The sequence below is a fragment of the Panthera leo genome, chromosome A1, assembly GCF_018350215.1.
Source record: "Panthera leo isolate Ple1 chromosome A1, P.leo_Ple1_pat1.1, whole genome shotgun sequence".
Taxonomy (NCBI): Eukaryota; Metazoa; Chordata; class Mammalia; order Carnivora; family Felidae; genus Panthera; species Panthera leo.
Window position 1 is genome coordinate 135,144,782 of NC_056679.1, and position 25,203 is coordinate 135,169,984.

At 35.6% G+C, this 25,203-nt stretch overlaps 1 long non-coding RNA gene across 2 annotated transcripts in view; it reads right to left on the bottom strand.

The window, feature by feature from the left end:
- The window catches only part of LOC122221016, a 39,114-nt gene extending 26,281 nt beyond the window's left edge, over positions 1-12,833 (bottom strand). The window contains exons 1-3 of one of the 2 annotated variants that reach the window (XR_006203068.1): positions 12,672-12,833; positions 5,675-5,744; positions 5,366-5,447 (exon numbers count right to left, since the gene is read on the bottom strand). This is a non-coding gene — a long non-coding RNA (uncharacterized LOC122221016). Of the gene's footprint in view, positions 1-5,365; positions 5,448-5,674; positions 5,745-12,671 lie in introns of those variants that run through there. The other variant, XR_006203067.1, reaches the window with a different exon arrangement.
- Positions 12,834-25,203: the final 12,370 nt, after the last annotated feature.

Below are 25,203 nucleotides of genomic sequence, written 5' to 3' on the forward strand. Positions count from 1 at the left end.
CTCTTAGAGCTACATAGGCCTCTGCTTGCTGAATCAGCATTTCTTCTCTCCGTCCCCTTCACAAGGCCAGAATCCAGCAGACCTCTAACGCAGCCTCCCTCCTGCTTCCATCTATTTCAATTTGCATTTGTAGAGTGAGTGATATTGAGTATCTTTCCATATGTTTATGAGCTACTCATATTTCCTCTTTTGTTAGTGCCCTTTACATATGAATATATAATATATATATAACATTATATATATATACACACATATATATATATAATTTATATGTGTTGAGTATAATTGACACAATGTTACATCAGGTTTAAGTGTTTAACAGTGATTTGACAGCTCTGTATGTTACACTGTGCTTTCACAATGGTAGCATCTCTCACCATATAACACTATTACACTACTAATGACTATATTCCCTACGCTGTACCTTTTATCCCCATGACTCACTCATTCCATAACTGGAGGCCTATATATCCCTCTCCCTTTTAACCCATTTTGTCCATCTCCACACCCCCTCCTCTCTGGCAACCATCAGTTTGTTCTCTGTATTTATAGTTGTGATTCTGCTTCTTGTTTATTTCTGTTAATTGTTTATTCATTTGCTTTGTGTTTTAGATTCCACATGTGAGTGAGATCATACAATATTTGTCTTTCTCTGTCTGACATGTCACTTAGCATAAAAGCCTCTCAACCCATGGCAAGATCTCATCCTTTTTTATGGCTGAAAAATATTCCAGTGTGTGTATGTGTGTATGTGTGTATGTGTGTGTGTGTGTGTGTGTGTGTGTGTGTGTCACATCTTCTTTATCCACTTCTCTATTGATTTACACATGGTAAATACTGCTGCAGTAAACATAGGGATGTATATATCTTTTCAAATTACTGTTTTCATTTCCTTTGTATAAATACCCAGTAGTGGAATTACTGGATCATATGGTATTTCTAGTTTTAATGTTTTGAGGAACCTCCATACTGTTTTCCATAGTTGGCTGCATCAGTTAAGGTAGGACTTAATGTGGTTCTTTCTCCTTCCCCCAGGTTCCCAAGTTTCAGTTTCATTTATGATTTCTTCCCAGCCAAAAGTTTAAATACTTAGGCACTCAATAAGTATTCCTGTTTATCTTTTATTCACATGTGTTTTTCTCTTAGAAACTTCGCTGATTCCTGAGTGGCATCTTCTGTCCCCTGCCTTTTTCACCAGGAATAGTTCATGTCTGAATTCTTTAGAAGTCTTGAGGAACTGCACAGTTTCCTTAAGTGATAGGTTTTATTTTCTCAGGGTGGCTTTGCAATATCCTTCAATAGCATCAAATAGCACTTCTATTCATTGTGTTTATTGTATTTTATGTAATTGTCTGTGTAGATGTCTATGTCTCTCACCAGACTACCTCCATTGAACGTAGGGACTATGTCTTGTTCAGTGTTGCAGCCTGAAGCTTAACACAGTGGCTGGCAAACAACAGGTGCCCAATAACTATTCTCTTAAATGCCATCACCTAGGCCTTTCCTGTGCTTTGGTTTCCCCTTATCCTTCCAGTGTCCATGTCTCACATACTAAGTTTGCTCAGATTATTGAGACCTCAGTATCTAATAACCTTGTCAACCCACTAGTCACATGGTGTCAAGATGGATGATCAAGTGTGGTGACTCCACTCCAAAAATAGTTTTACTAGAAAAAAAGGAGCTAAGGAATGAATTCTTTGGAATCTCTCAAATTCTATCCCTAAGCCTGTTTTTTTTTCTTTTATTCTTTTTTTGTGTTTTTTGTTGTTGTTGTTTTTTACGTATGAGGCTGAACCAGATTGAGTGACTTTGTCACCCAATACCTTGGCCACTTCTCAAATTAATCTTTGTCATTTGTTCCTTCTTACAGTCACACAGCCAACAAATACCCTATATTTCATTTTGCTGTTACTGGTCCTAAAGGGTGGGGAGTTCAATCGCTATTGAGACATGGATGCTACAGAAAGAATTTTAGATTCCCTTCTATGTGGCCACTGAATAGAATAACAGAATAATAGGATCTTATAACTCAGGGTACACATAAAACAGCCACCATTGTTGCCCGCTCATTTTTCCTCCCCACAGACTGGTGCTGAGTGAAGAGAAGACACACACATGCTGAACTACTCTAAACCTAGAAATTAGATATGATGACTTTGTTTGAGAAAAAGAACCCTGCTTTGTGTTCCTCATTTCCACCTTAGCAAACTTAGACTGCTTCTCAGAAGCTGGGCAAGCATGTGAAGGGAGGGAATGAGAAGAATGAAGGGGGATGCGTCTGTCAAATCCAGCACAAGTTTGCTTTTGGATTTGCTATGAAAGTGATTCATTTCATAAACAATACAGCTGCTGTAGGAGGCAGTCCTGTCAGATTTGATGGATGGCTGTGTATCTCTGGATCTTCTGCAGTTGTCGGGGCAGACAGGCTTTGGGGCCAAGCAACCATATCAAGTACATCTTGAGTCAATAAGAAATATGAGAAGTCTTCCTACCAGTGATAAAATACAAGAAGAAAGCAAAGTTTTCTGAATAGTAGAACTTTGGACCCACTCTACATGCTGGCCCCACCTTGCCTTTTGACCACAGTTTCACATTTGACCTATCCGAGTTCTCCTGCTTTGCAAGGGAGAGTTCTGGGGAGTCTTTCTCCCTTTTATAGGGCAAGACAAATCTCAGTTGGTCCCCAAATAGGAAAGCCTGAATAGGGAGATGGGTAAGGGATAAGGTATTATGAGGAAAGACTGGATTTCTGGGACCTGTGAGCTTCAAAGGACAAGTCCATGAATTAGATAATGGCCCTTCTCTTTTTTTGGCCCCCCCTCCTCATTATTAGCAGAAACACCACCAACAGAACAGCTCCTGGGGGTCACAAGCAGTGAGAACCAAGAATAATCACCCATGGGCTGTTTGCAGATAACAGAATATAGCCAACGGTAGAGCTTTCTGCCATCTGTCTCCTCCACTCAGGCTTAAGGGACAGTGGATTTTGCTCTAACCTGACCTTTCATCTCCTAGAAAGCTTGAGTCCTTGCCAAGAAAAGCACTAATTTTGACAGAGGGAATGTGATTAGAAGAACTCTGGAAAAGTCCTCTCAGTCAAATATATCTACACACCCACTCACTTCTCCTGGTCTCTGAAAGCCCTACCACAATACCTTTCGTTAAGACATTGAAAGAATCTGTGAAATTCAATCATAAAAGGGTGGAACATGAAGCCATTTCTCACAAGACATATCTAAAGGAAGTCGATTCTGGTGCCCACCAGCAATGTATGAGTGACTTTGCTCTACATTTTAAATGTTTTTATTTGACTAATGTCAAAATCAAAGTCCTTTCAACAGTTTCCTTGAAGCACCCAAAAAAGCAAAACCAGAAAGGGAAGCCCTTGTCGTGTTTGAGTTGGATGGTTTATGCCCCTGCCTGCTATTGAGCTCTCTCTGCCCACGCTCACTTTGATTCTCCAGACTGCCTTCGTGTTTTTCCTTCCTCTGAGAATCTTCCAAATCGCTTATCAACATCAGCTGCAATTCCTTTGTGTCTTGTTCTGATCATAATCTCCTAATCCTCCCCAGATGCCATGCCAAGTGCAGTGGTGCAGCCGGGACTGTAACCACAGCTCATGACTCAGCACCTTGGACAGAAAAGCTGGGCCTCTGGCCCCAGGGACCTATGCCAGCACTAGCCATTCACTCTTTCCAGGCCCAAGGGACAACTGTCTCCATTCCTATTTTGCTAGGAGTAACACAGAACTGTGGGATGGGCAGAGAGGGCAGGCCTGAAGTGAACAAGGCTGGAACAGGCACCTGCTGACAGGGGAGCCCACACAGAGCTGGATGCAGCCTTAGCACTAAGAGCTTTATTATTTGGGCCAGGCTTTTCCTCAGCGTGAGCATTGTGATCATAAGTATAGCAATGCTAGTTATCATTTATGGGTTATTTGATGTGGGCTAGGGAGTTTCCAAACACATCTTCCATCTATTAGCTCCTGAAATACCATAGCCACTCTACAAAGGCAGTTCTATTCTTCTCTCCATTCTTCAAGCGAAGGATCGGATCTGGAGCCTGAAATTGCAAAGGGATTTAAACCCAAGCAACCAACTTCAGAGTCCACACATTTAGCCACATTATTCCTTTTCAAATGAGTAGGCTTCTGTAGCTCCAGGTTCTACAAACCTTAAGAGAGAGCTCTGTATTCCCTTCCTACTAAGTCAGACCCAAATCATTTGCATGCCGAGAAGGAGAGCCCATACGGGGTGGGAAGCATGTCACAGGCAACAGCTGTGCTGCCTATTAATCAACCTTTGGTTCTTGTCTTAAGAGTCAAGTGACAGTGCCTCATCCACATAAACCAACATCTTCTGTCAATTTACAGTTTCCGTGATGAAAGAGGACAACCAAAAAGTTGCTTCCCATCCAAAAATGATTGAGGGCATATGGTATGCAGCAAGCTTCAGACAAGGGACACAGGCAAGTATGGCTCTCATCCACCTGCTCATGGCCCTGTGGCATACCACAAACTAGCAAGGATGCAGTGCCCTTCATGGTATGCCACAGCCCCAAACACATATTTGTCACATACCATTCACTCTGGCAACATGCATTCCACATACCCCAGAATTCTGCAACTCATGCTATTTTGTCTTCTGATGCAACAGCTTGCTGACAGTAAAGACTTCTTGATAGAAGGCCTCTGCTCCAAAGCTGAATGTTATTTGACTAATGTGTTAGATTCTTCCCCCCGCCCCCACTTTAAGCCACACCTCCTTAATCTTCACACACCCCAGCCTGCATAGCCTGCTAAAAATTCCATTCTGTCCCAAAGAGGACTGCATTCTAGATGATCCCTCGTGTCTTTAACCCAGGCTTGTCATGGGACTTCTTGACACTTACGGCTGCCAAGAACAACTTGGAATTCTTGCAGTCCACATACTCCATGCTCCTCCTGGCTTTCCTTGACACTAGAGAGCTCCAGCTTTCCTGGGCACATTCCATCCCGACTCATCCCACCCACCCTGGTCCCCTTTATTTGCTCATTGGGTGGTGTCACTCAAGCTTGTGAGCTTTTCTTTTCCCTTAGGCAGGGATTTAGATTTGATGGTTTTGTCAGCTCTGTGTGGTCCAGGGCAGGATGTAGTATTTAACTACCAGGAGATTGTGGCTTCCTGTCCTGATTCTTGTGCTAAGAACATACCCAGGTGCCAGTTGTGTTCACAATTACTAGGTTATCAAAAATCCACGTGGACAAAAAAATTCTGCCCCTATCTTGATTACTAGGAACACCTTCAGTGTCAACTTTACCTCCCCCCAGTTCCTTATATCTGCTGCTCCAGAACAACACATCTTCTTTCTATTTAATGACCCCTCCCTTGTTTAATTTTCTTCTTTCATCTCTGCTTTTTATATATGCTGTTTTAGACGTTTCATAAACTGGTTTCAATGCTTTCTGACTGTAAGTAGTAGGAAGAGTAAAGGAAGAAGTTAAAGAATAAAGTAACAAAAGAACAAAGGAGGGGGAAAAGGAAGAGGTAAACAAAATTAAGAAATTCCATACAGAACTCTGTCCATATCATATAAGATCACAATGCCTTAGCAAATTTAGCTTTTTCATCTAAGCAAAACAAGGGGCAACCAAGGGGAGGGAGCATCTGAAATCTCATAGGTAAGAAATGAATACCTTCAATTTCTTATATTATATGCACATCTTCACAGGTGAGGCGATTCTCTTTCTGATTCTCTTTCTCCATCTGTAAAATGAGGTGGGAATTATGGAACTGAGCCGCAATAACTAAGGTAAGACAATCTCTTATAAAATATTACCATTAAAAATACAAAGTAGCATTATTAAGGTCAATTAAAAACTCTGTTCCAAGCAGTATACTAATTGTTAGAAGAACACAATCATTTGTCAGTATTATCTAGGCAGAACCACAAATGCTAATTCCACCTTGTAAAGTGTTCTCTGTGTTTCTGATAAAAAATACATGATAATTATTGGAAATGAGTATAAATAGCTTAAAGCACCCCAATAACTTTTTCACCTTTGCCCTCTTCAGTTCTCCTTGGGAAGAACTTACCCTGGGACAATCAGTTTTACATTTCTGGGATTGCTATGCTTGGACTCTTAACCTCTCATTTGTCTTTGACTCTGTTTAATCTTCTTGAAACTCTCTCCTTCCATTGGCTTCCACCACTCTTTGCCAATTCTCCCCCAATCTTCTTGCTTTCTGTTGCTGGTTCCTCCTTCTCTGTCTTAACTATAGCCTCTTCTCTGCTCACTTTATACCTTCTGCCTTCCAGTGTATCAGTATTTTCCAATGGGGATATTACTGGAATTTTGGCTGGGCCAATTCATTGTGTGCAACTTTCCTTTTTACCACAGGACACTTAGCATCCTTGGTCCCCACTAAGTCACGCCAGCAGTACCGCCTCCAGTCATTGTGTAAGCCAAAAACATCCTTAGACATTTCAGAATGCTGCCCAGAGAGGCTGCATCACTCACATAGTATGAGAATTTGTGTCATTTTACCATACCCAGCCCAAATATCCCCCCTATGCCTTAGTCCTTTATTGACTACCTATTTTCACTTGGATAATGCAGAATAATTTCAAACTTATGTATGAAGCAGAATCCATAAGCTCTCATTTCCTTCAGTCTGATTTTCCTCCTGAATTCCTCTCCCTGTGCTCACTTCAGCAGCAAATATACTGAATTCCTATCTCTGTTGGCCACACATAATTATCAAAGCCAGAAACCTAGGTATCAACTTTTACTCCTCCTTCTTCAAATCCCAATCAACTAATCACCATGTCTTTTCAATTCTACTTCTTCAAGACTTTTGTCTAAATCTTTTCCCCTCTATCTCCACATAATAACCATTTCTTTGTAACCCAGTGATTTTAAGCATAGATCTTCAGCCTGGCGGCTGGCCATAAAAGATCTCCCAATAAGCTACATAATGATCAAATAAGTTTAGAGGGAATTGTTGAATAATAAACATCATATCTAAACTCATATATATCTAAACATATTCTTATTAAGAAAAATATGGTTCTATTCAGAATCTGTGTTTCTCTGAGTTCTATAATCACCACAGAGTAAAACTGTTAGAGTAGGTGTGCTGAGGCATTTTTTTAATCCTGTCTGAGTGAGCTAGGTCAAAAATCTTATGCACCACTATCATATTGCACCACGATGAGTTCTTAAATGTATTAAATCTCATCCTTTTCCCCTCTCTCTTCTTCCTCTGAAGTTTGTTCTTCTATGAAGTCTCAAAATTATCTTCCTAAAATGTTTAACTGGTGCTATCATGCTTCTGTTGAAATTTGCTCAATTGATTTTTATCACCTAAAACATACATTTTGCTCAATCACATGTGAAATTTCAGGATATGATACCTCCTGACCTCTTCATCTTCTTCCTCTTCCTTGGCCCCTGAATTTTACATGAAGCTCTAGCAATGCCAAACTTAGAGTTTCCCAGCTATATTTACAGTTTTGTATCTCCTTGCTTTTGTACATGTGGCTCTCTTGGGCTGGAATTGCCTTCTACTGATTTGAATTCACTTATGTTTTAAAAGTATCAGCTCTGGCACTGTATACAGAATAGGTTTCAGTGGGGCAAAGGCAGAAGCAGAGAGACCAGAATTGATGGTGGCTTGGCCTATGGTGATGGCAGTGAAGGTGAAGTGTGTTCAGATCTTCAGATGTTTTTAATGTATCCATTTTGTATATTTCTTTTTTTAAATTTATATATTTTATTTAAAAGCCTACCAAAAATGTTAAACTTGTTGATAGGTGGAAAAATTGAGCCATGAGGTATTCAAATATCTTGTCACCATTATACCTGAAAGAAAGTCCTATAATAGATTTTCTTACATGAAGTGTTATTCTCTGTCAAAAGCAAATAACAACAACAAAACAACAAAAACAAACAAACAAACAAAAAACCCTGATACTCCTTGTGAACGAAGCAGGGTGTAATTTCTATTCATCTTAAGGATCTTAAGATCTTGGATCCTAAGGATCTTTGGATCTTAGGGATCAAAGATAAGTGTCATAATTATCTTGAAAATAATGCCCCAACTGAGGTGTTCTGTTTTTGGTTTTTGTTTTTTTAACAGGGCTGGTAATAAGAAAAACCATAAAACAAGAAAAACCAGAGAGAAATTCGTAAAGTTTCTTTCTGACTCTTGTCCTTTCTCCTTTTTCAGCATTCTTCTCTTAATTGTACAATAGTCCCATAACATCATAAGGTCCTTTATCTTAATAATTGTATTGGTAATAGTAGTAGTACTAGTTAGTAGTGTAGTTGTACTAGAAATAATAGTAACAATACAATGCATTAACTGCCATCCATAGAATCTTGCCAGCCTGAAGGTTTATGCAAATTATATCACTTAATACTTATAGGAACCCTAAGAAGCAGTTGGTATCTATGTATCTGTTTTGCAGGAAAGGCAATAGAGGTTCCAAGAAGTTATAAAACTTGTTTAAGAGGATTCACTTAAATTGTGGAATGGAATTCAAATCCAGATTTCATGGCTTGCCCCCTCATGCACTACACCATATTGGCTCCTTTAGAGCCATTTTTACCCAGATTCCAATGATCATATGACAGTGGATCAACCTAATGAGGCATTTTAAAATAATGTTTTAACAAATTTGTTAAATAAGTTTGTGTTTTTTGTAGAATATCTGGTAAACCCAGATAAAACACAAAGCAGAAAATATTTCTATAGTATCACCAGGGATAACTATTGATAATATTTTTATATTCTCTATATCATACTTATTATATATTAATATCATTGTGATTAAAAAGAGCAAGTAATTTTAAAACATGATTTTTTAAACTTAATGAAGTTGTTAAAACATTCTCCCATATCATTAAGCTATCTTCACACATTTTACTTTTTTTTTTTGTAGTTAAATAGCAATTTATTATGTGGATGCACCAACAAATTTATTTCACCAATTCTATACTGTTGGACATTTAGGTTAAAATTTTTTTCCTTATCATAGGTTAAAACATGTATTTGTTTGTTTGTTTAAAGTTTATTTATTTACTTTGAGAGACAGAGAGAGCACAAGCAGGGGAGAGACAGAGAGAGAAGGAGAGAGAGAATCCCAAGCAGGTGCCACACTGTCAGTGTGCATCCCGATGTAAAGCTCCATCCCACGAACCATGAGATCACAACCTGAGCCAAAATCGAGAGTCGGATACTTGACTGACTGAGCCACCCAGGCACCCCTAAAATTTTTATGTATTATAATTAATTCTGTAAAGAATACTTTTATATATGTCTGATTATTCCTCTGGATAAATGCCTAAACGAAGAATTGCTAGATCAAAAATAAAATGTTTAAATTCTTTTTCATTTTTCCAAAATGCCTTTCTGAAAAATTGTTCAGATTTAAATACTAACCAATAGTTTTTTAATGCAGGCTGCTTCCATACACGCTAATACTCAGTATTAACTATCTGAAGTTTTACTATCTTTATGATTTTACATCTGGAGTTTTCTTTTCCTTTTAATAATTCTTCCCATTCACTTTACTCTTAAAATCAAAAGGGGAAGGATTTTGCTTCCACCCATGAAGGAATAGTAACTATATGGTGTTTGTACCCCACCCCTCATAACCAACAAGTTACAGAACTAGACAAAATGCTTTTTTTCATACATAAGATACCAGGCACTACTGATCTATGATTCATGAGAGCATGACTTAGAGCCTAGAGCCAATTTCCTAACCTTAGGGCAGGGAGGAGGAACCAATCTCTGAGTTAAGGAGAAAAAAACTGGAACACGAAAAGGCTGAAGCATCTAAAAATTGCAGGGAAGCATTCCAGAGTAGGAGGAGTTACACAAAGCAAGTTCTCCAGAAATATGCATAGTACTGTCATTGAGTCTCATGCCAAATCCAAGACTGCACATGTGTAAATTAATGCCATAAAACCAGGCAAAAAACAATAACAAAGACTGTCTCTAAGAACAACCAAGGCTTAGTAGTAGGGGATAAACTAGCCCTATAATAAGGCTACTCTAGACCTGCCGTAAGAAGCTTAACAATCCTCAAAAGGATCAAACAGAAGACAAACAATACAACTGCCTGACAAAATAAATGTCAATACTCTTTAAAGAAGACAACAAAATACACTCAATAGTGTAATATTCCTAATATCCAACGTCCCCCCTCAAAATTACTAGATATGTTAAGAAGTAGCAAAATGTGATCCCTAATGAAAAGAAATCCGTCAATAAAAACAGATGTAGAAATGGCAGAGATGTGAAATTATTAGACAAGGACTTTAAAAGAGCTATTATAAAAGCTCAACAATTTAAGAGAAAATAAGGATATGAAGAAAAAAGCAGTTGAAAATATAAAAAGAAGCCACATAAATACTCCAGAGGCCCAAGACATGACATCTGAAATGAAAAAATTCACTTAATGGACTTAAGAGATGATCAGGTATTGCAGAAGAAAGGATCGGCGAATTTGAAGACACAGTGACAGAAACTACCCAAAATCAAGCTGAGAAAACAGAGAGGCTGGGGAAAAAATGAATAGGACTTCATTAATATGTGGGACAATATCAAGCAGTGTAACATGTGTGTAACTGGAGTCTCAGATCAAGAAATGAGAAAGGGGCTGAAAAAAATAAAGAAATAGTGGCTGAACATATCCCAAATTAATTTTAAAAATTCTTTACCTTGTATACATTCAAAAAGCATAAAAAATCTCAAACAAGATAAATACAAAAAATACCACATCCATGAAGATAGACCACATTCTGGGCCATAAAACACAACTTAACAAGTGTTAAAGAATAGAAATCATACGATGTTTGTCCTCAGACCACAGTGAATTAAACTAAAAATTAATAACAGAAAGATAACTAGAAAAATCCCACAATAAGTGGAGATTAAATAATACACAGGTCAAAGAAAAGATTTCAAAAGAAAAATTTAAAATATCTTGAACTAAGTAAAAATGAAAACACAACTTATCAATATTTGTGCAATGCATCAATAACAGTGCTTAGAGGGAAACTTGTAGCATTTAATTACATACATTAGAAAAGAAGAAAATCAATAAACTAAGTTTCCATCTAAGGAAACTAGAAAAAGAAGAGCAAATTAAATCCAAAGTAAGTAGGAGGAAAGAAATAATAATTAGAGCAGAAATCCATCAAATTGAAAACAGGAAATTAGTAGAAAATATCAACAAAACCAAAGCTTGTTCTTTTGAAGGGTCAATAAAATTAATAATCCTCTATTTAGACTAAAAAAAAAAAAAACCACGAGAGAAGACATGAGTTACTAATATCAAAAAGGAAAGAAGGGGCATCACTACAGATCCATGGAAATTAACATGATAATAAAGGAATACCACAGACAACTCTATGACCACAAATCTGATAATTTAGATGAAATGGACCTATTCCTTGAAAGATACCATCTGCCAAAACTCACATAAGAAAAAAATAGATAATATAAATATACCCATATCTAGTAAAGAAATTGAGTCAATAATTAATAACCTTCTAAAAGAGAAAGCACCAGGTCCAGATGGGTTTACTGGTGAATTCCACCAAACATTTGAAGAAGATATTACACCAATTATTTGCAATCTCTTTCAAATGAAATAAATAGAAGGAATACTTCTTAACTCATTCTGTGAGGTCAGAATTTCCTTAATACTAAAACCAAAAAAAAAGACATTACAAGAAAACTACAGACCAATATCTCTCATGAACACAGATGCAAAAATCCTCAACAAATTATCAGCAAATCAAATCCAATAATGTTAAATGCCATGACCAGGTGGGATTTATTTCAGATATGAAAGCTTATTCAACATTCAACATTCAAAAATCAATTAATGTAATCCATCACATCAATGGGATAAAAAAAGAATAATCATATGATCATATCAATAGGTGCAGAAAAAGCATTTGACAGAATCCAACACCCACTCATGATATAAAAGAACTCTCAGTAAACTAGCATTAGAGAAACTTCCTCAACTTGATAAAAAGTATCTCCAAAAAGCCTACAGCTAAAACTATACTTAATGGTGAGAAACTTGATGTTTTCTCACCAAGATTAGGACCAAGGCAAAAATTTTTCCTCTCACCACTCCCTTTCAATATCATACTTGAATTCGTAGCTAATGCAATAAGGCAAGAAAAGGAAAGAAAAAATATATATACAGATTGGGAAGGAATTAATAGAACTATCTTTGTTCACAGATGATATGGCCATTTATTTAGAACTAAAAAAAATCAACACAAAGTTTCTAAAACTAATAAACAATTATAGAAAGATTGCAAAATACAAAACTAATCTACAGAAGTCAGTCACTTTCCTATATACCAGCAAAGAACAAGTGGATTGACATTAAAAACACAATACATTTAAATTAGTATCCCCCAAAAGGAAATAGTTGGGTACAAATTTTAAAAGTCTGTACAAGATTTATTTGAGGAAAACTACAAAATTCTGATGAGATAAATAAAAGGAGAGATATTACATGTTTATATATAGGAACACTAATATGGCCAAGATGTCAGTTCTTCCCAACGTGATATATAGATTCAGCGCAAACTAAATAAAATAAACTCAATAAAAATCCCACTCTGTTATGTTTTGGAAATTGAGGTGTCCTACCCAAGTCAGCATCAGCTTGCCAGGCACAAGGGTGAGTTATCTCGGAAGGAGATCCTTCAGCCTCAGTCAAGTCCTCAGATGACTGCAGACCCAACCAACATCTTGAGTGAAATCTTAGAGAGATCCACAGCAGAACCATCCAGGTAAACTATACCTGACTTTCTGACCTACAGAAACAATGAGATACAAGAAATGTTGGTTATTGTTTATAGCCACTTGATTTTGTGGATAATATTTTACACAGCAATAATTGTGTTTGTATTTGCTAGTAAAATAAAACTGGAAAACAAAATCTAAAAAAAAAAGTTTATAATTGTATCAAAACAAGTGAAATACTTAGGAATAAATATAACAAAATAAGGGAAAACTTTTCACTAAAATTACAGAGCATTGCTGGAAGAAATTAAATATCTAAATAAATGGAGCTATCAACCATGTTCATGGATTGGAAGAGACAGTATTGTTAAAATACCAGTTCTCCCTAATTTAATATAAAGGTCCAGTTGTGACCTCAATCAGAAATCCTGCAGGATTTTTGTAGGAATTGACAAGTTTATACTAAAATTAATATGGAAATGTAAACAATCCAGAATAGCCATATAAATCTTGAAATAAGAATAAAGTTAGAGGGAGGCCTTAAATTATCTTATTTCTGAATTATTATATGGCTGTAGGATTCAATACAACACAATACAATGTTATTTTATTAGCATAAAAATAGACATATAAATTAATGAGACACAATACAGAGCCCGGAAAGAGACCACACATATAGGATCAAATGGTTTTAGCAAGAGTGCTAAGACATTTCAGTGGGAAAAACAAAATCTTTTAACATACGATGTTGAAATTACTGGATATCCTTTGGTGGAAAAAAAAATGAATATGAACTTTTATCTCACACCATATCCAAAAGTTAGTCTAAAATGGTCACAGAACTAAATATAAATGCTGAAACCATAAAATTCCTAGGAAAAAAATCTTTGTGTTCTTGTGATAGGCAAAGATTTCTTAACATAGTACACAAAACCACAAACTCTAAAGGAAAAATGACAAATTAGCCATAATCTGAATTTAAAACTATTGCTTCCCAAAAATCACCATTAAGGAATAAAAAAGTAAAGACACCAAGTGTGGAAAATAATTGTAATACATACATGGCAAAGTACTTGTAGCCAGAATAAAGAACTCCAAACCTCAATAATAAAAAGGCAAACAACTACATTAAAAATGGGCAAAGGGTTTAAACAAACATTTTACAAAAGAAGGTATATGGCCAGTTAGCACACGAAAGTCTCATCAGTCATCAGAGAAATGTGAGATACCTTTACACATATTAGAATGGATAAAATTTAAAAGATGGATAATACCAGATGCTGTGGAGTTCTCATGAAAAACGGTACAATCACTTGAGAAAACTGACAATTCCTTAGAAGTTAAACATGAAGTATTTGCCATTTCACCCTTGCACTACTATTTCCACAAGATAAATTAAAACATACATCCCTAAGACTTATATATGAAGGTTTATAGTAGTCTTATTAATTAAGGCCAAAAATAGATCAATTCAAATGACCATTAGTAGGTGAATGGATATACATAATGTGTTATATCCACCTAACCAACACCACTCAATAAAAAGGAACAGATACTCATATACGTAACACAAAAGATAAATCTCAAAATCATTTTGCTGCATGAAAGAAGTGAGACACGAGATAGTACATACAGGGTTCCATTTATACAAGATTCTAGAAAATGCAAACTAATCTGTTGTGCCAAAACAGATCAGTGAATTCACTCCTAGTTACAAGCCCAAAAGAAATAAAATAGGTCCACACACAAAAAAAACTTGTACTTGAATATTCATATAATAGCAGCATTGTTCATAATAGTTCCAAATTGAAAACAACCCAACTATTAACTGATAAACAGATAAATAAAATTTCGTGTATCAATGTAATGGAATATTGTTCCACAATAAAAGGAAATGATGTATGAACCTTGAAAACATTACACCAAGTGAAAGAAGCTATCCATAAAGACCGCACACAGTATGACTTCATTCATATGAAATGTCCAGAGTAAGCAAATCAATAGAGACAGAAAGCAACGGTTTTCTATGGCTGTGAGGTTGGGGCAAAATGGAGAGTGACTACTAATGGGGACAGGTTTCATTTGGGGATAAAGTTCTCAAATTGATTGTAGCAATGGTCACACAGCTTTCTTAATATACCAAGACCTATTGAGTCCTATGTTTTAAGTGAATAAATTGTATGGTAGGTGAAGCCATTTTATTTAGTTAAATAAAGCTATTATTTTAAAAAAATTAGTCAGACTGGTTGTTGCCTGAGGCCAAAAGTGGATAGCAAAGGAGCAAAAGAGGAATCTTTTGGTGACGATTAACATGGGTTTTGTTTGTTTGTTTGTTGATGGGGTTTTTTTGTTGTTTTTATTTTTAATCCTTGGGGCACATGGGTGGCTTAGTTGGATGAGTGGCTGACTCTTGATTTCAGCTCAGGTCTTGATCTCACGGTCATGAGTTCAAGCTCTGCATCCGGCTCCACGCTGAGCATGAAGCCTACTTTAAAAAAAAAAAAAATGTTTTTTATATTCATTGGGTAAGCGATTTCATGACTGCAACTACGAAAATTCACGGAGTTATACACTTCAAACAAATGCAATTTACTGTATGTAAATTGTTCAGGTTGCTTCTATAAAGAGCGTATACTGAAAAGTCTCCCTCCTAGGTGTGGCTCTCATTTCCCAACCCCAGATGAAATTAACATTACCAACTTCTTATATATTCTTTTAGGTGCATTTTATACATATGTAGGTACATTCATATATTTGCTATTTTTCCCAATCCTAAACCAAATGGTAGCATGCTATACACACTCTTATATACCTTGGTTTTTTCACTTAAAAATTTTTGGAGAGTTATTGATTTTCTTTGATCTTGAAGATTATATGTAAAAATAGTATCTAATTTACTTACATTTATGTTTCTGTAACTTTGAGGAAGATTGTGTCTGCTCAGGGTTCTCCCAATCATTTGCACTTCTTTCACTATAAACCACTATTTGTAACCTTTGCCTATTTTTCTATTACAGTCTTAGGCATGTACTTATTTATTTGTAGAAGCTCTTTCTATATAAGCAAATTATCCGTTACGCGTGTTACAAGAGGCAAATATTTCTTCCAGTGTGTCATTTATATTTTGACTTGGATTATATTGAGTTTTACACCAATTCTTTTAATATAGTCTAATTTATCACTCTTTCATGACTTCTGGGTTCTGTGTTATATTTAGGTCTTTCCCATTTCATGGTTATAAAAATAATTCTCCAGAGGTTTCTTAGGTACGTTCATGGATTTCATATTTTGTGTCCAAATCTTTAATCATTTGGAAATACATTTTGTAAAATGCAGAGGTCTCAAATTTTTTCCAGATGGACACTCACTTGTTCCAATACCATTTATTGAGTAACCCATCTTTCACTGCTGTTTTGAAGTATCATCTTTATCATGTACTACATAACCATATGGACTTGGATCTATTTCTACACTTTCTATTTTATTCTACTGATCTGCCTATTCATGTAACAATAACAGATTGTACTATACTTATTATAGCTTTATAATAAGAGCTAATAACTAATAGGCTAGTTTCTCCCTCTTTCTATCTTTTTTATCAGAATATTTCCTAGCTATCCTTATTTTCCATTTAAACTTTAGCAACAACTTGTATAGTTGCACAAGAAAAATCCTTTTGATAGTTTTTATTGGAATGATATAAAATTTATAGATTATAGGAAACTGACATCTTTCTGATTTTGATGCTTCCTATCCAAAATCAATTACAGTATGCCTTTTCATTTATGTCTTTTTTTTTACTAGTCTTCAAGTCCTTTCCTAGCATTTAAATTTTCTTCTTTATAAGTCTTGTTTATTCCCTTTTCAGTTGTTTTAATCTAATTGCATTAGCAAGAACTTCTTAGAATTTATTAAAGAACACTGATAATAGAGGACATCTTTGTCTTGTTCTTAATTCTAATGGAAATGTTTCTAATATTTTCCTATTTAGAATCATACTGGTTGAAGGGCACCCTGGTGGTTCAGTCAGTTAAGTGGATAACTATTGATTTAGGATCAGGTCATGATCTCACGGTTCATGGGATCAAGCCCTACATCTGGCTCTGAGCTAACAGCACACAGTCTGTTTGGGATTCTCTCTCTCCCTCTCTTTGTCCCTCTCTCTCCCTCCTCTCATGTATGCACATGCTTTCTCTCTCTCAAAATAAATAAATAAACATTTAAAAAAAGAGAGTCATACTGGTTGAGTAAAATATATATACACACAAACACAGGTCTATTACTACCTATTGAGAGATTTTTAAAATCAGGAATAAGAAACAAACTTTATTAAATGCTTTTTAAACCTTTATGGAGGTTGTAATATTATGTTTTACTTTACCTATTAATCTTATAAATTTGGGAGTAAATTTTCTTATTGAAGTATAATTGACATACAATATTATATTAATGTCAGGTGTACAACATAGTGATTTGACAATTATATACATTATGAAATGCTCACCATGATAAGTGCATGATCTTAAAATCAATGCTATACTTGTTATAAAATGTTTTGGAAGCTTACCTTCTTATTAAAGGTTTAAATGGCATGCAGTTCTCTAGCCTGTAAAGGTTTGATAAAATTACCCTCTGAATTCATCAAATACACTGGGTTTTTTTAGGAAGGGAGCTATCTTGAAAAATGTTCTCTAGGGGCGCCTGGGTGGCTCAGTCGGTTAGGCGGCTGACTTCCACTCCGGTCATGATTTCGCGGTCCGTGAGTTCGAGCCCCACTTCGGGCTCTGTGCTGACAGCTCAGAGCCTGGAGCCTGTTTCAGATTCTGTGTCTCCCTCTCTCTGACCCTCCCCCGTTCATGCTCTGTCTCTCTCTGTCTCAAAAATAAAATAAACGTTAAAAAAAAATTTTTAGAAAAATGTTCTCTATTTTTATTATGATGATGGTGGAATGACATTTTTATCTCCTCTTGGTCAGTTCTGGAAATTTATACTTTTCCAGAAAATTGTAAAGTGTATCTGGATCCTGAAAATGATATTTATTTATTTATTTATTTATTTGTTTGTTTGTTTATTTATTTATTTATTTAGAGAAGGAGGAAGAGACAGCATGCACATGTGCTTGCACAGGGACAGGACAGAAAGAGGGAGAGCAAGATTTTTATGCAGGCTCCACACTCAGCACAGAGCCCAATGTGGGGTTCAATCTCGCAACTGTGAGATCATGACCTGAGCCAAAATCAAGAGTCAGATGCTTAAGCAACTGAGCCGCCTAGGTGCCCCTCAAATTTATTTTGATAAATGTAAACACAGAAATAATTTATTTCTGTTTTATTCTCATTTTCCATCCTCTGCTTTCCCTAGCTTTGTTTTGCTTCTGTATTGTTACCCTTCTAAAATTGGGCATTCAGCCATTTTCACCCTTTATTTATTGTTTATTACTATAAAATTCCTCTCATTACTGTGGAAGAGGGCCTATATCCGGATGGATCTCTTATGTTTTGTTTTCATCACCATCGTCATTATTTTCTAGATAATTGGCAACCTCAATGTTGAGCCCTGTTTAGCTGAAAAATTTGTTTAAGAGAGAGTTTTTCTTTCCCAAGTGGTATTTTGTTTTGTTCTATGGTTTTACTTTATAATTCTACTGCACAGTGATTAGACTAAATTGGTTAGAACTATTTCAACCATTTGAAATTTATTCAGTTGTGCTTTATGGCTTGAAATTTGGTCAATTTTTATAAACATTCCATGTATAGAAAAAGTAAGTTTATCTTCAATTTTGATGGTACAGAGATTCTATATATCAGTATAATCTAATTCAATAGTTGGGTCTTCTGTCCTTATTTTGTCCACTGGATCGCTCATAAATAATTAACTTCTTCTCCACTAAATTGTCTGAATAATTTTTCCTGTTTTTTTTAATGTTTGCCTTTATACCTTTATAATTCTATCTTTATTATTTATCAGTTAATTAAATAATCCTAGTTATAGAAAGTCAGGAATAACTTCATTATCTATAGCTTTTTATTCCCCATCCCCATTTAATTTTTATTATGTATATTATTTCTACATTTTCAGGGTTTACAATGTTTATATTCCATTGATCATCTGCATTTCTTTTTATCTGTACTTCTTCATTTACCTACTTACTGGTTGGCTAAAATTCTTCTGCTACCATCTTGAGAAAGGGCTCATATGAAAAAGATTTCCTCATCATTTTCTTTTCATGTTAAGTAATATTTTGTCATTGCTGTTCTTGTTTTTATATGTAAAGGACAATTTGAACATAATTTCCTTGACTCACACATTCTTTCCTTCAGTACTTAATTTTATTTATTTATTTATTTTTTTTAGAAAGAGAGCAGGGAGGAGGGGCATAGGAAGAGAGAGAATCCCAAGTAGGTTGCACACTCAGCGTGTAGTCCTATGTGGGGCTCGATCCCATGACCCTGGGATCATGACCTGAACCAAAACCAAGAGTGAGACAATCAACTGAACCAGCCAGGCACCCCTTTCCTTCAGTACTTTAAAGACATTACTGCATCCTCGCTAACACTGAATGTTCCTGTGAAGAAGTCTGAGGTCAGCATTGTTTTCTCTCTTACAGGTGACTTCATCATTTCCCTGATTCCCCCAATGTCCTTTAGCTTTAGGCCTACTAACTTTATAAGGAGATTTTGGCATTATTGTTCTATGTCAACTCTTTCCTGGGATATGACTCACCCTTAAAATTTCTGTATTCCAGTCCTTAAAGTGTTCTTGATTTATATGAAGTTTTCCACTTTAGAGGCACCAATTATGCCTGTCTGTATATATGTTATATATGTACATATATACTCATATATTTATATATGTATATGTAAATATCTATATTTATATATGTATATGTAAATATCTATATTTATATCTATCTCTATCTCTAGATATACTAGATATACTAGAGATAAATATACAGATATATACCCACATAGGTATATGTCTGATTCATATATGGTAACATTAAATGATACCCCCCATTCATTTTGGAAGTATTTAATTTAAAATTCAGACTCTTGAAATACCAACAAAGTTTTTGCTGCATCTACAGACTTCTAAGCTGGCTATAAGATCACAAACAGATAAGCATAATATATGTATCAATCTTGGTGTCCTTCTCACACATTCCATCATCCACTAAGGAGCAAGCCCTTGATGGTAATAGCAAAAGTATCAGAGAGGGGAAGCAATCTCAGTGTCCCTTAGAAATAACTAAATTAAGTCCCCAGCAATTTCTTTCCATTCATAATAATAGTATCATTCTATGCTCATCACAATTTTATGAGACTGAATGTTCTTTTCAGTTCTGTTGCATGTCAAATACTGACTACACACACACACACACACAAAACCACTTTTTAAAAAAAATTTTTAAAGCCTTTAAGTGTTTTTTGTTTGGTTAGTTGTGTTTTTTTTCAAAGAGAGAGACAGACAGACTGCAAGAGTGGGAAAGGCCTAGAGAGAGGGAGACAGAATCTGAAGCAAGCTCCAGGCTCTGAGCTGTCAGCACAGAACCCGACATGGGGCTTGAACTCAGAGACTGTGAGATCATGACCTGAGCCAAAGTCAGTGCTTAACTGATTGAGCCACCCAGGCGCCACCACGCAAAACCACTTTGATAAAATTCTTTAAACTTAGGAGCTGCTGAAGTAAGATGTGGATATAATTACAAATAGACTTCATAGAAAACAAGGATTTCACCACACTAAACAAACTCTTGTAGGTCCCAACTCTATTAAAAACCTTCAATAGGCAAGTATGTTTTGGGATATTATTAATTCCAGTTTTATTGAATTGTGATCAGAAAGTATTGACGATAATATTTCTAACTCGGGGAATTTACTAAGATTAATATCTGGCTGATTATGAGATCAGTATTTGTCCATTTTCATGAATTTCCAAGGGCATTTAAAAATGGTATATTTCCAATCACCAGTTTCTTCATATAAGTCTTATTTACACCAGTTTATGTTATATCGATCTTTTTTTTATCCTGACTTATTTTTTTCCTCTTGATTTGGTCCCTTTTCCCTGTATTTCCTATTACTCCTGCTTAATTACTGTTGTGCTAATTAGAGATAGATATTTGTAGCTATATCTTCTTTGTGAATTACATCCGTTAGCACTCAATAACCTTTTTGTTTGAAATTATTTGGGCCCCTCAATTTTACCTTATCTGAAATTGACATCAGGGCCATAGCATTTGTCTTGTCTTTTTTCGCTGTACTCTGGTATCTTTTTGCTTGCCCTTCTCTTTTCAAACATCTCAGAGTTGTATTTTAGGTGTTTCTCCTGCATACAACATGAAATTGGGTTTTCCTATGTAATTCAATTTGAAAGGGTTGTTGTTGTTGTTCATTTAATAGATGCATCAGACTCAACTTATATTTATTAATATGACAGGTAATGTTTAGCTTTAGTACTGTCATTATTTTATTTTTTGTTTTCTGCTTTTTATCCTTTTTTAAAATGTCTATTACATGACTTGTTGATTTCTGTATATTAATTTTGAGTTCTACTACCCAGCTGAAATCTCTCATTCAGTAATGCCCATAAGTCTCTAGGTATACAATTTAAAATAAAATTCTTCTGGGGCGCCTGGGTGGCGCAGTCGGTTAAGCGTCCGACTTCAGCCAGGTCACGATCTCGCGGCCCGTGAGTTCGAGCCCCGCGTCAGGCTCTGGGCTGATGGCTCGGAGCCTGGAGCCTGTTTCCGATTCTGTGTCTCCCTCTCTCTCTGCCCCTCCCCCGTTCATGCTCTGTCTCTCTCTGTCCCAAAAATAAATAAAAAAAAAATAAATAAAAATAAATAAAATAAAATAAAATAAAATTCTTCTAAAGTGACAATTGGTGAAGTCTCCCCAAATATTATAAAATATGTGTTTCAGTTCCAAAGCCATGTCATGTTCAGTGGGAAAATAGCAAATGCATTTCCATTAAGATCAGAAATACGACAATTATTCCATTGTAACCACTATGGTAATACAATAATCTGAGAGAAAAGAATAAGTGGTATAAAAAATTGTACACAATGAGGTAAAATTATATACCCAGAAACAAGAGAATCAACTGAATGAAAAACTACTTTAAAATTTTTTTTAAGGTTTATTCATTTTTCAAACACAGAGGGACAGGGTGTGAGTGGGGGGGAGGGGCAGAGAGAGAGGGAGGAAGACACAGAATCCGAAGCAGGCTCCAGGCTCCGAGCTGTCAGCACAGAGCCCCACGCGGGACTCGAACTCAAGAACTGCCAGATCATGATCTGAGCCAAAGTCGGACACTTACCTGACTGAGCCACCCAGGAGCCCCCTCAAAACTACTTTAAACAATTAGAAAATTCATGGGGCGCCTGGGTGGCTCAGTCAGTTGAGTGACCGACTTCGGCTCAGGTCATGATCTCGCGGTTCGTGAGTTCTAGCCCCACGTCGGGCTCTGTGCTGACAGCTCAGAGCCCGGAGCCTGCTTCCGATTCTGTGTCTCCCACTCTCTCTGCCCCTCCCCCACTCATGCTCTGCCTCTCTCTGTCTCAGAAATAAATGAACATAAAAGAAATTTTTTTAAAGAAAATTCATTAAGTTAAAATATGTAAATTTCTTTCATAGGTACACAAATTAGTTAGAAATCATATTGGAAAAACAAAAACACTTATAAATAACAAGTCTCACAACCACAAAATATACTAGGAGAAAAAAACCCAAAAACTTTCACAAATTCATGGAAAAAAAAAAGAAAAAACTTTTAAAACTCCTGAAAGGCAGTTAAGAAGATTTGACCTAATAAAAAGGTGCACTGTCTTCTGAGATAAAAGGTGATTAGAATGTCAATTTATTTTATAACCTAATGCTACAACATTAATTTATACCAACAAATTTTTATTATAATATGCGAACACTTTCTTGTTTGAAACAAATAGCTTTTAAATCTCATGTGAAAAGATGATATAAATATCCCATAAAACTCCGGGAAGGAGGAGCAGTGAAGGAGTAACAAGTCCAAATGAGTATTAAGATACATTATAAAGCTACAATAATTTAAATTGCATGATGTTACAGTAATTCATATTGCATGATACTGGGCATGAATAGATAGACCAGTGGAACAGAACAGGAAGTAGAGAAATAGTCTAAATCAACATGGGAATTTAGTATATGATGAAAATGACATTTCAAGTTAATGGTGTTAGGAGAACAGAATGGCTAGCTAGGAAAACTGCTGTCATATCACCTACTTAAAATTTAATGTAATACATTCTGAATGGATCGAAGACTTAAATGCAAAAATAAACCATAAACATACTAGAAAAAAAAAAGTCTATGCACTTCTTTTGAATTTAAAAATTTTTTAAAGTTTATTTATTTTTGAGGGGGGGGAGGGGGAGTAGAGAGAGAAGGGGACAAAAGATCCAAGGCAGCCCACTCCACCATCTCACATGAGATCGTGACCTGAGCCGAAGTCAGACGCTCAACCAACTTAGCCACCTGGGTGCCCCTCTTTTGAATTTTAAAACGGGAATGGTCTTCCAGCTTATGACACAAAATCTAAAAGCCATGTGAAAAGGACGGGTAAATATAACTATCCCTAAAATAACTTTTGAATAGCAAAATGATAGCGAATAGGATTAAAAGATCAAAGGTGAACTAGGAAAAAAAAAGTTGCCACTTGTATCACAAAGGGTCAATTTTTCTGTTTAAAGAGCTCCTAAGATTGATAAGAAAATAGCTAATAATCAAATAGAAAATATGGATAAATTATATGAATAGAAGTTCACAGAACATGAAATACAAACAACACAAATATGAAAAGATTTCCAATATAAGAGAAGGCATTACTATAATTACACTGAGACGTATTTTTTTAACTTATCAGGTTGACAAAAAATCCAAATATTTAAAAAGACCTTCTTTTGGCAACAGTAAAAGGTACAAAAGTATATAAATGTGTGTACGCTTTGACCCAGCAATCTGGCATTGGAGAATTTACCCTACCCATATACCTGTACATGTGAAAATGTTGTATTCAATATTATTTTTGCAATATTGTAATAGTAAAAACTACCCAAGTATAAGAGTGACTGGTTACATAAGTAATAGTACATCCATTCAAAGAATATTTTGAAACTTAAAAAAAATTTAGAAGCTATATATTGATATTAAAGTATTTCCAGGATATATTAAGCAAAAAGAATAAAGAACAAAACAGGGTATAAGCATGATAACTTTAGGGTTAGAAGAGCTGAATGTGAATATACATTCATATTTGCTCATATTTTATAAAAAATACCCTGGAAGACACATTAAAAAATGAAAAATAGAGGTTATGTTGGTGGAGGGGGGCTAGATGAATTAGGCATAGAATGAGAAGAATAATTTATTAACTTCTAGATTTGTTTTACAACTAAATGAATCTATTGCCAACTCAAAGGATTAAATTTACATAGACTTTCTCTTTTTATTGGTGTGAATATAATTTATAGATTAATTTAGGTAAAAATTGTTATCTTTGCCCTGATGAGCCTTCCTATGCCTAAACAAAGTATTCTTTTTCATTCTATTCAAATTTTCCTTCATTATCTATCTCTAGGTTTTCACAATTTTCTTTCCACCAATATTAAACATTTCTTAGGACATTTATCACTAAATATTTTACTGTTTTTGATTGTGTTATATTGTTCTTTTCTCCATTACAACTTCTAAAAGATTACTGTTTGCTGTCTTTATCTGGGTGGGCTGCTATAAGGGAATATTACAGACTGAGTGGGTTACAAATGGCAGAAACTTATTTCTCACAGTTTTGGAGGCTGGTAAGTTCAAAATCAAAGCACCAGAAGATTCAGTGTCTTGTTGAGAGCTTCCTGGTTCATAGACAGCCATCTTGTCGCTGTATCCTGACATGGTGCAAGAGGTGAGGGAGTTGTCTGGGGTCTCTTTTACCCTTGTAATACCATTCATGAAGACTCCACCCTCATGACCTAGCACCTCCCAAAACCCCATCTCAAGATATTGTCACATTGGTGTGGAGGTCTCAATATACTAATTTTGGAAGGATATAAACATTCAGTCTATAGGAAAGACTTAATTTTGTTATGCTAATTTTATATGCAGACATCTTTCTGAATTTGTTCTTTTTTTATAATAATTTTACAGTTGAACTTTTTGGATTTATTTCTCCTGTTCAATTGCATCAGTTTGGACTTCTGGAACAGTGGACATTAAATTACAGCATGGTGTGTGAACTTCCTTACTTTGCTCATGAATTTAATGGCAAATGTTTCATAAGTCTTCCCTCCCACCAAAAAAAAAAAAAATGTTTTAATGAGCTTTTAGGGCAAAGAAAAAGATGTATGGAGATGGATGTTCAGGATATGATAGACCAAGTATTGACCAACTACATCCATGGGCCA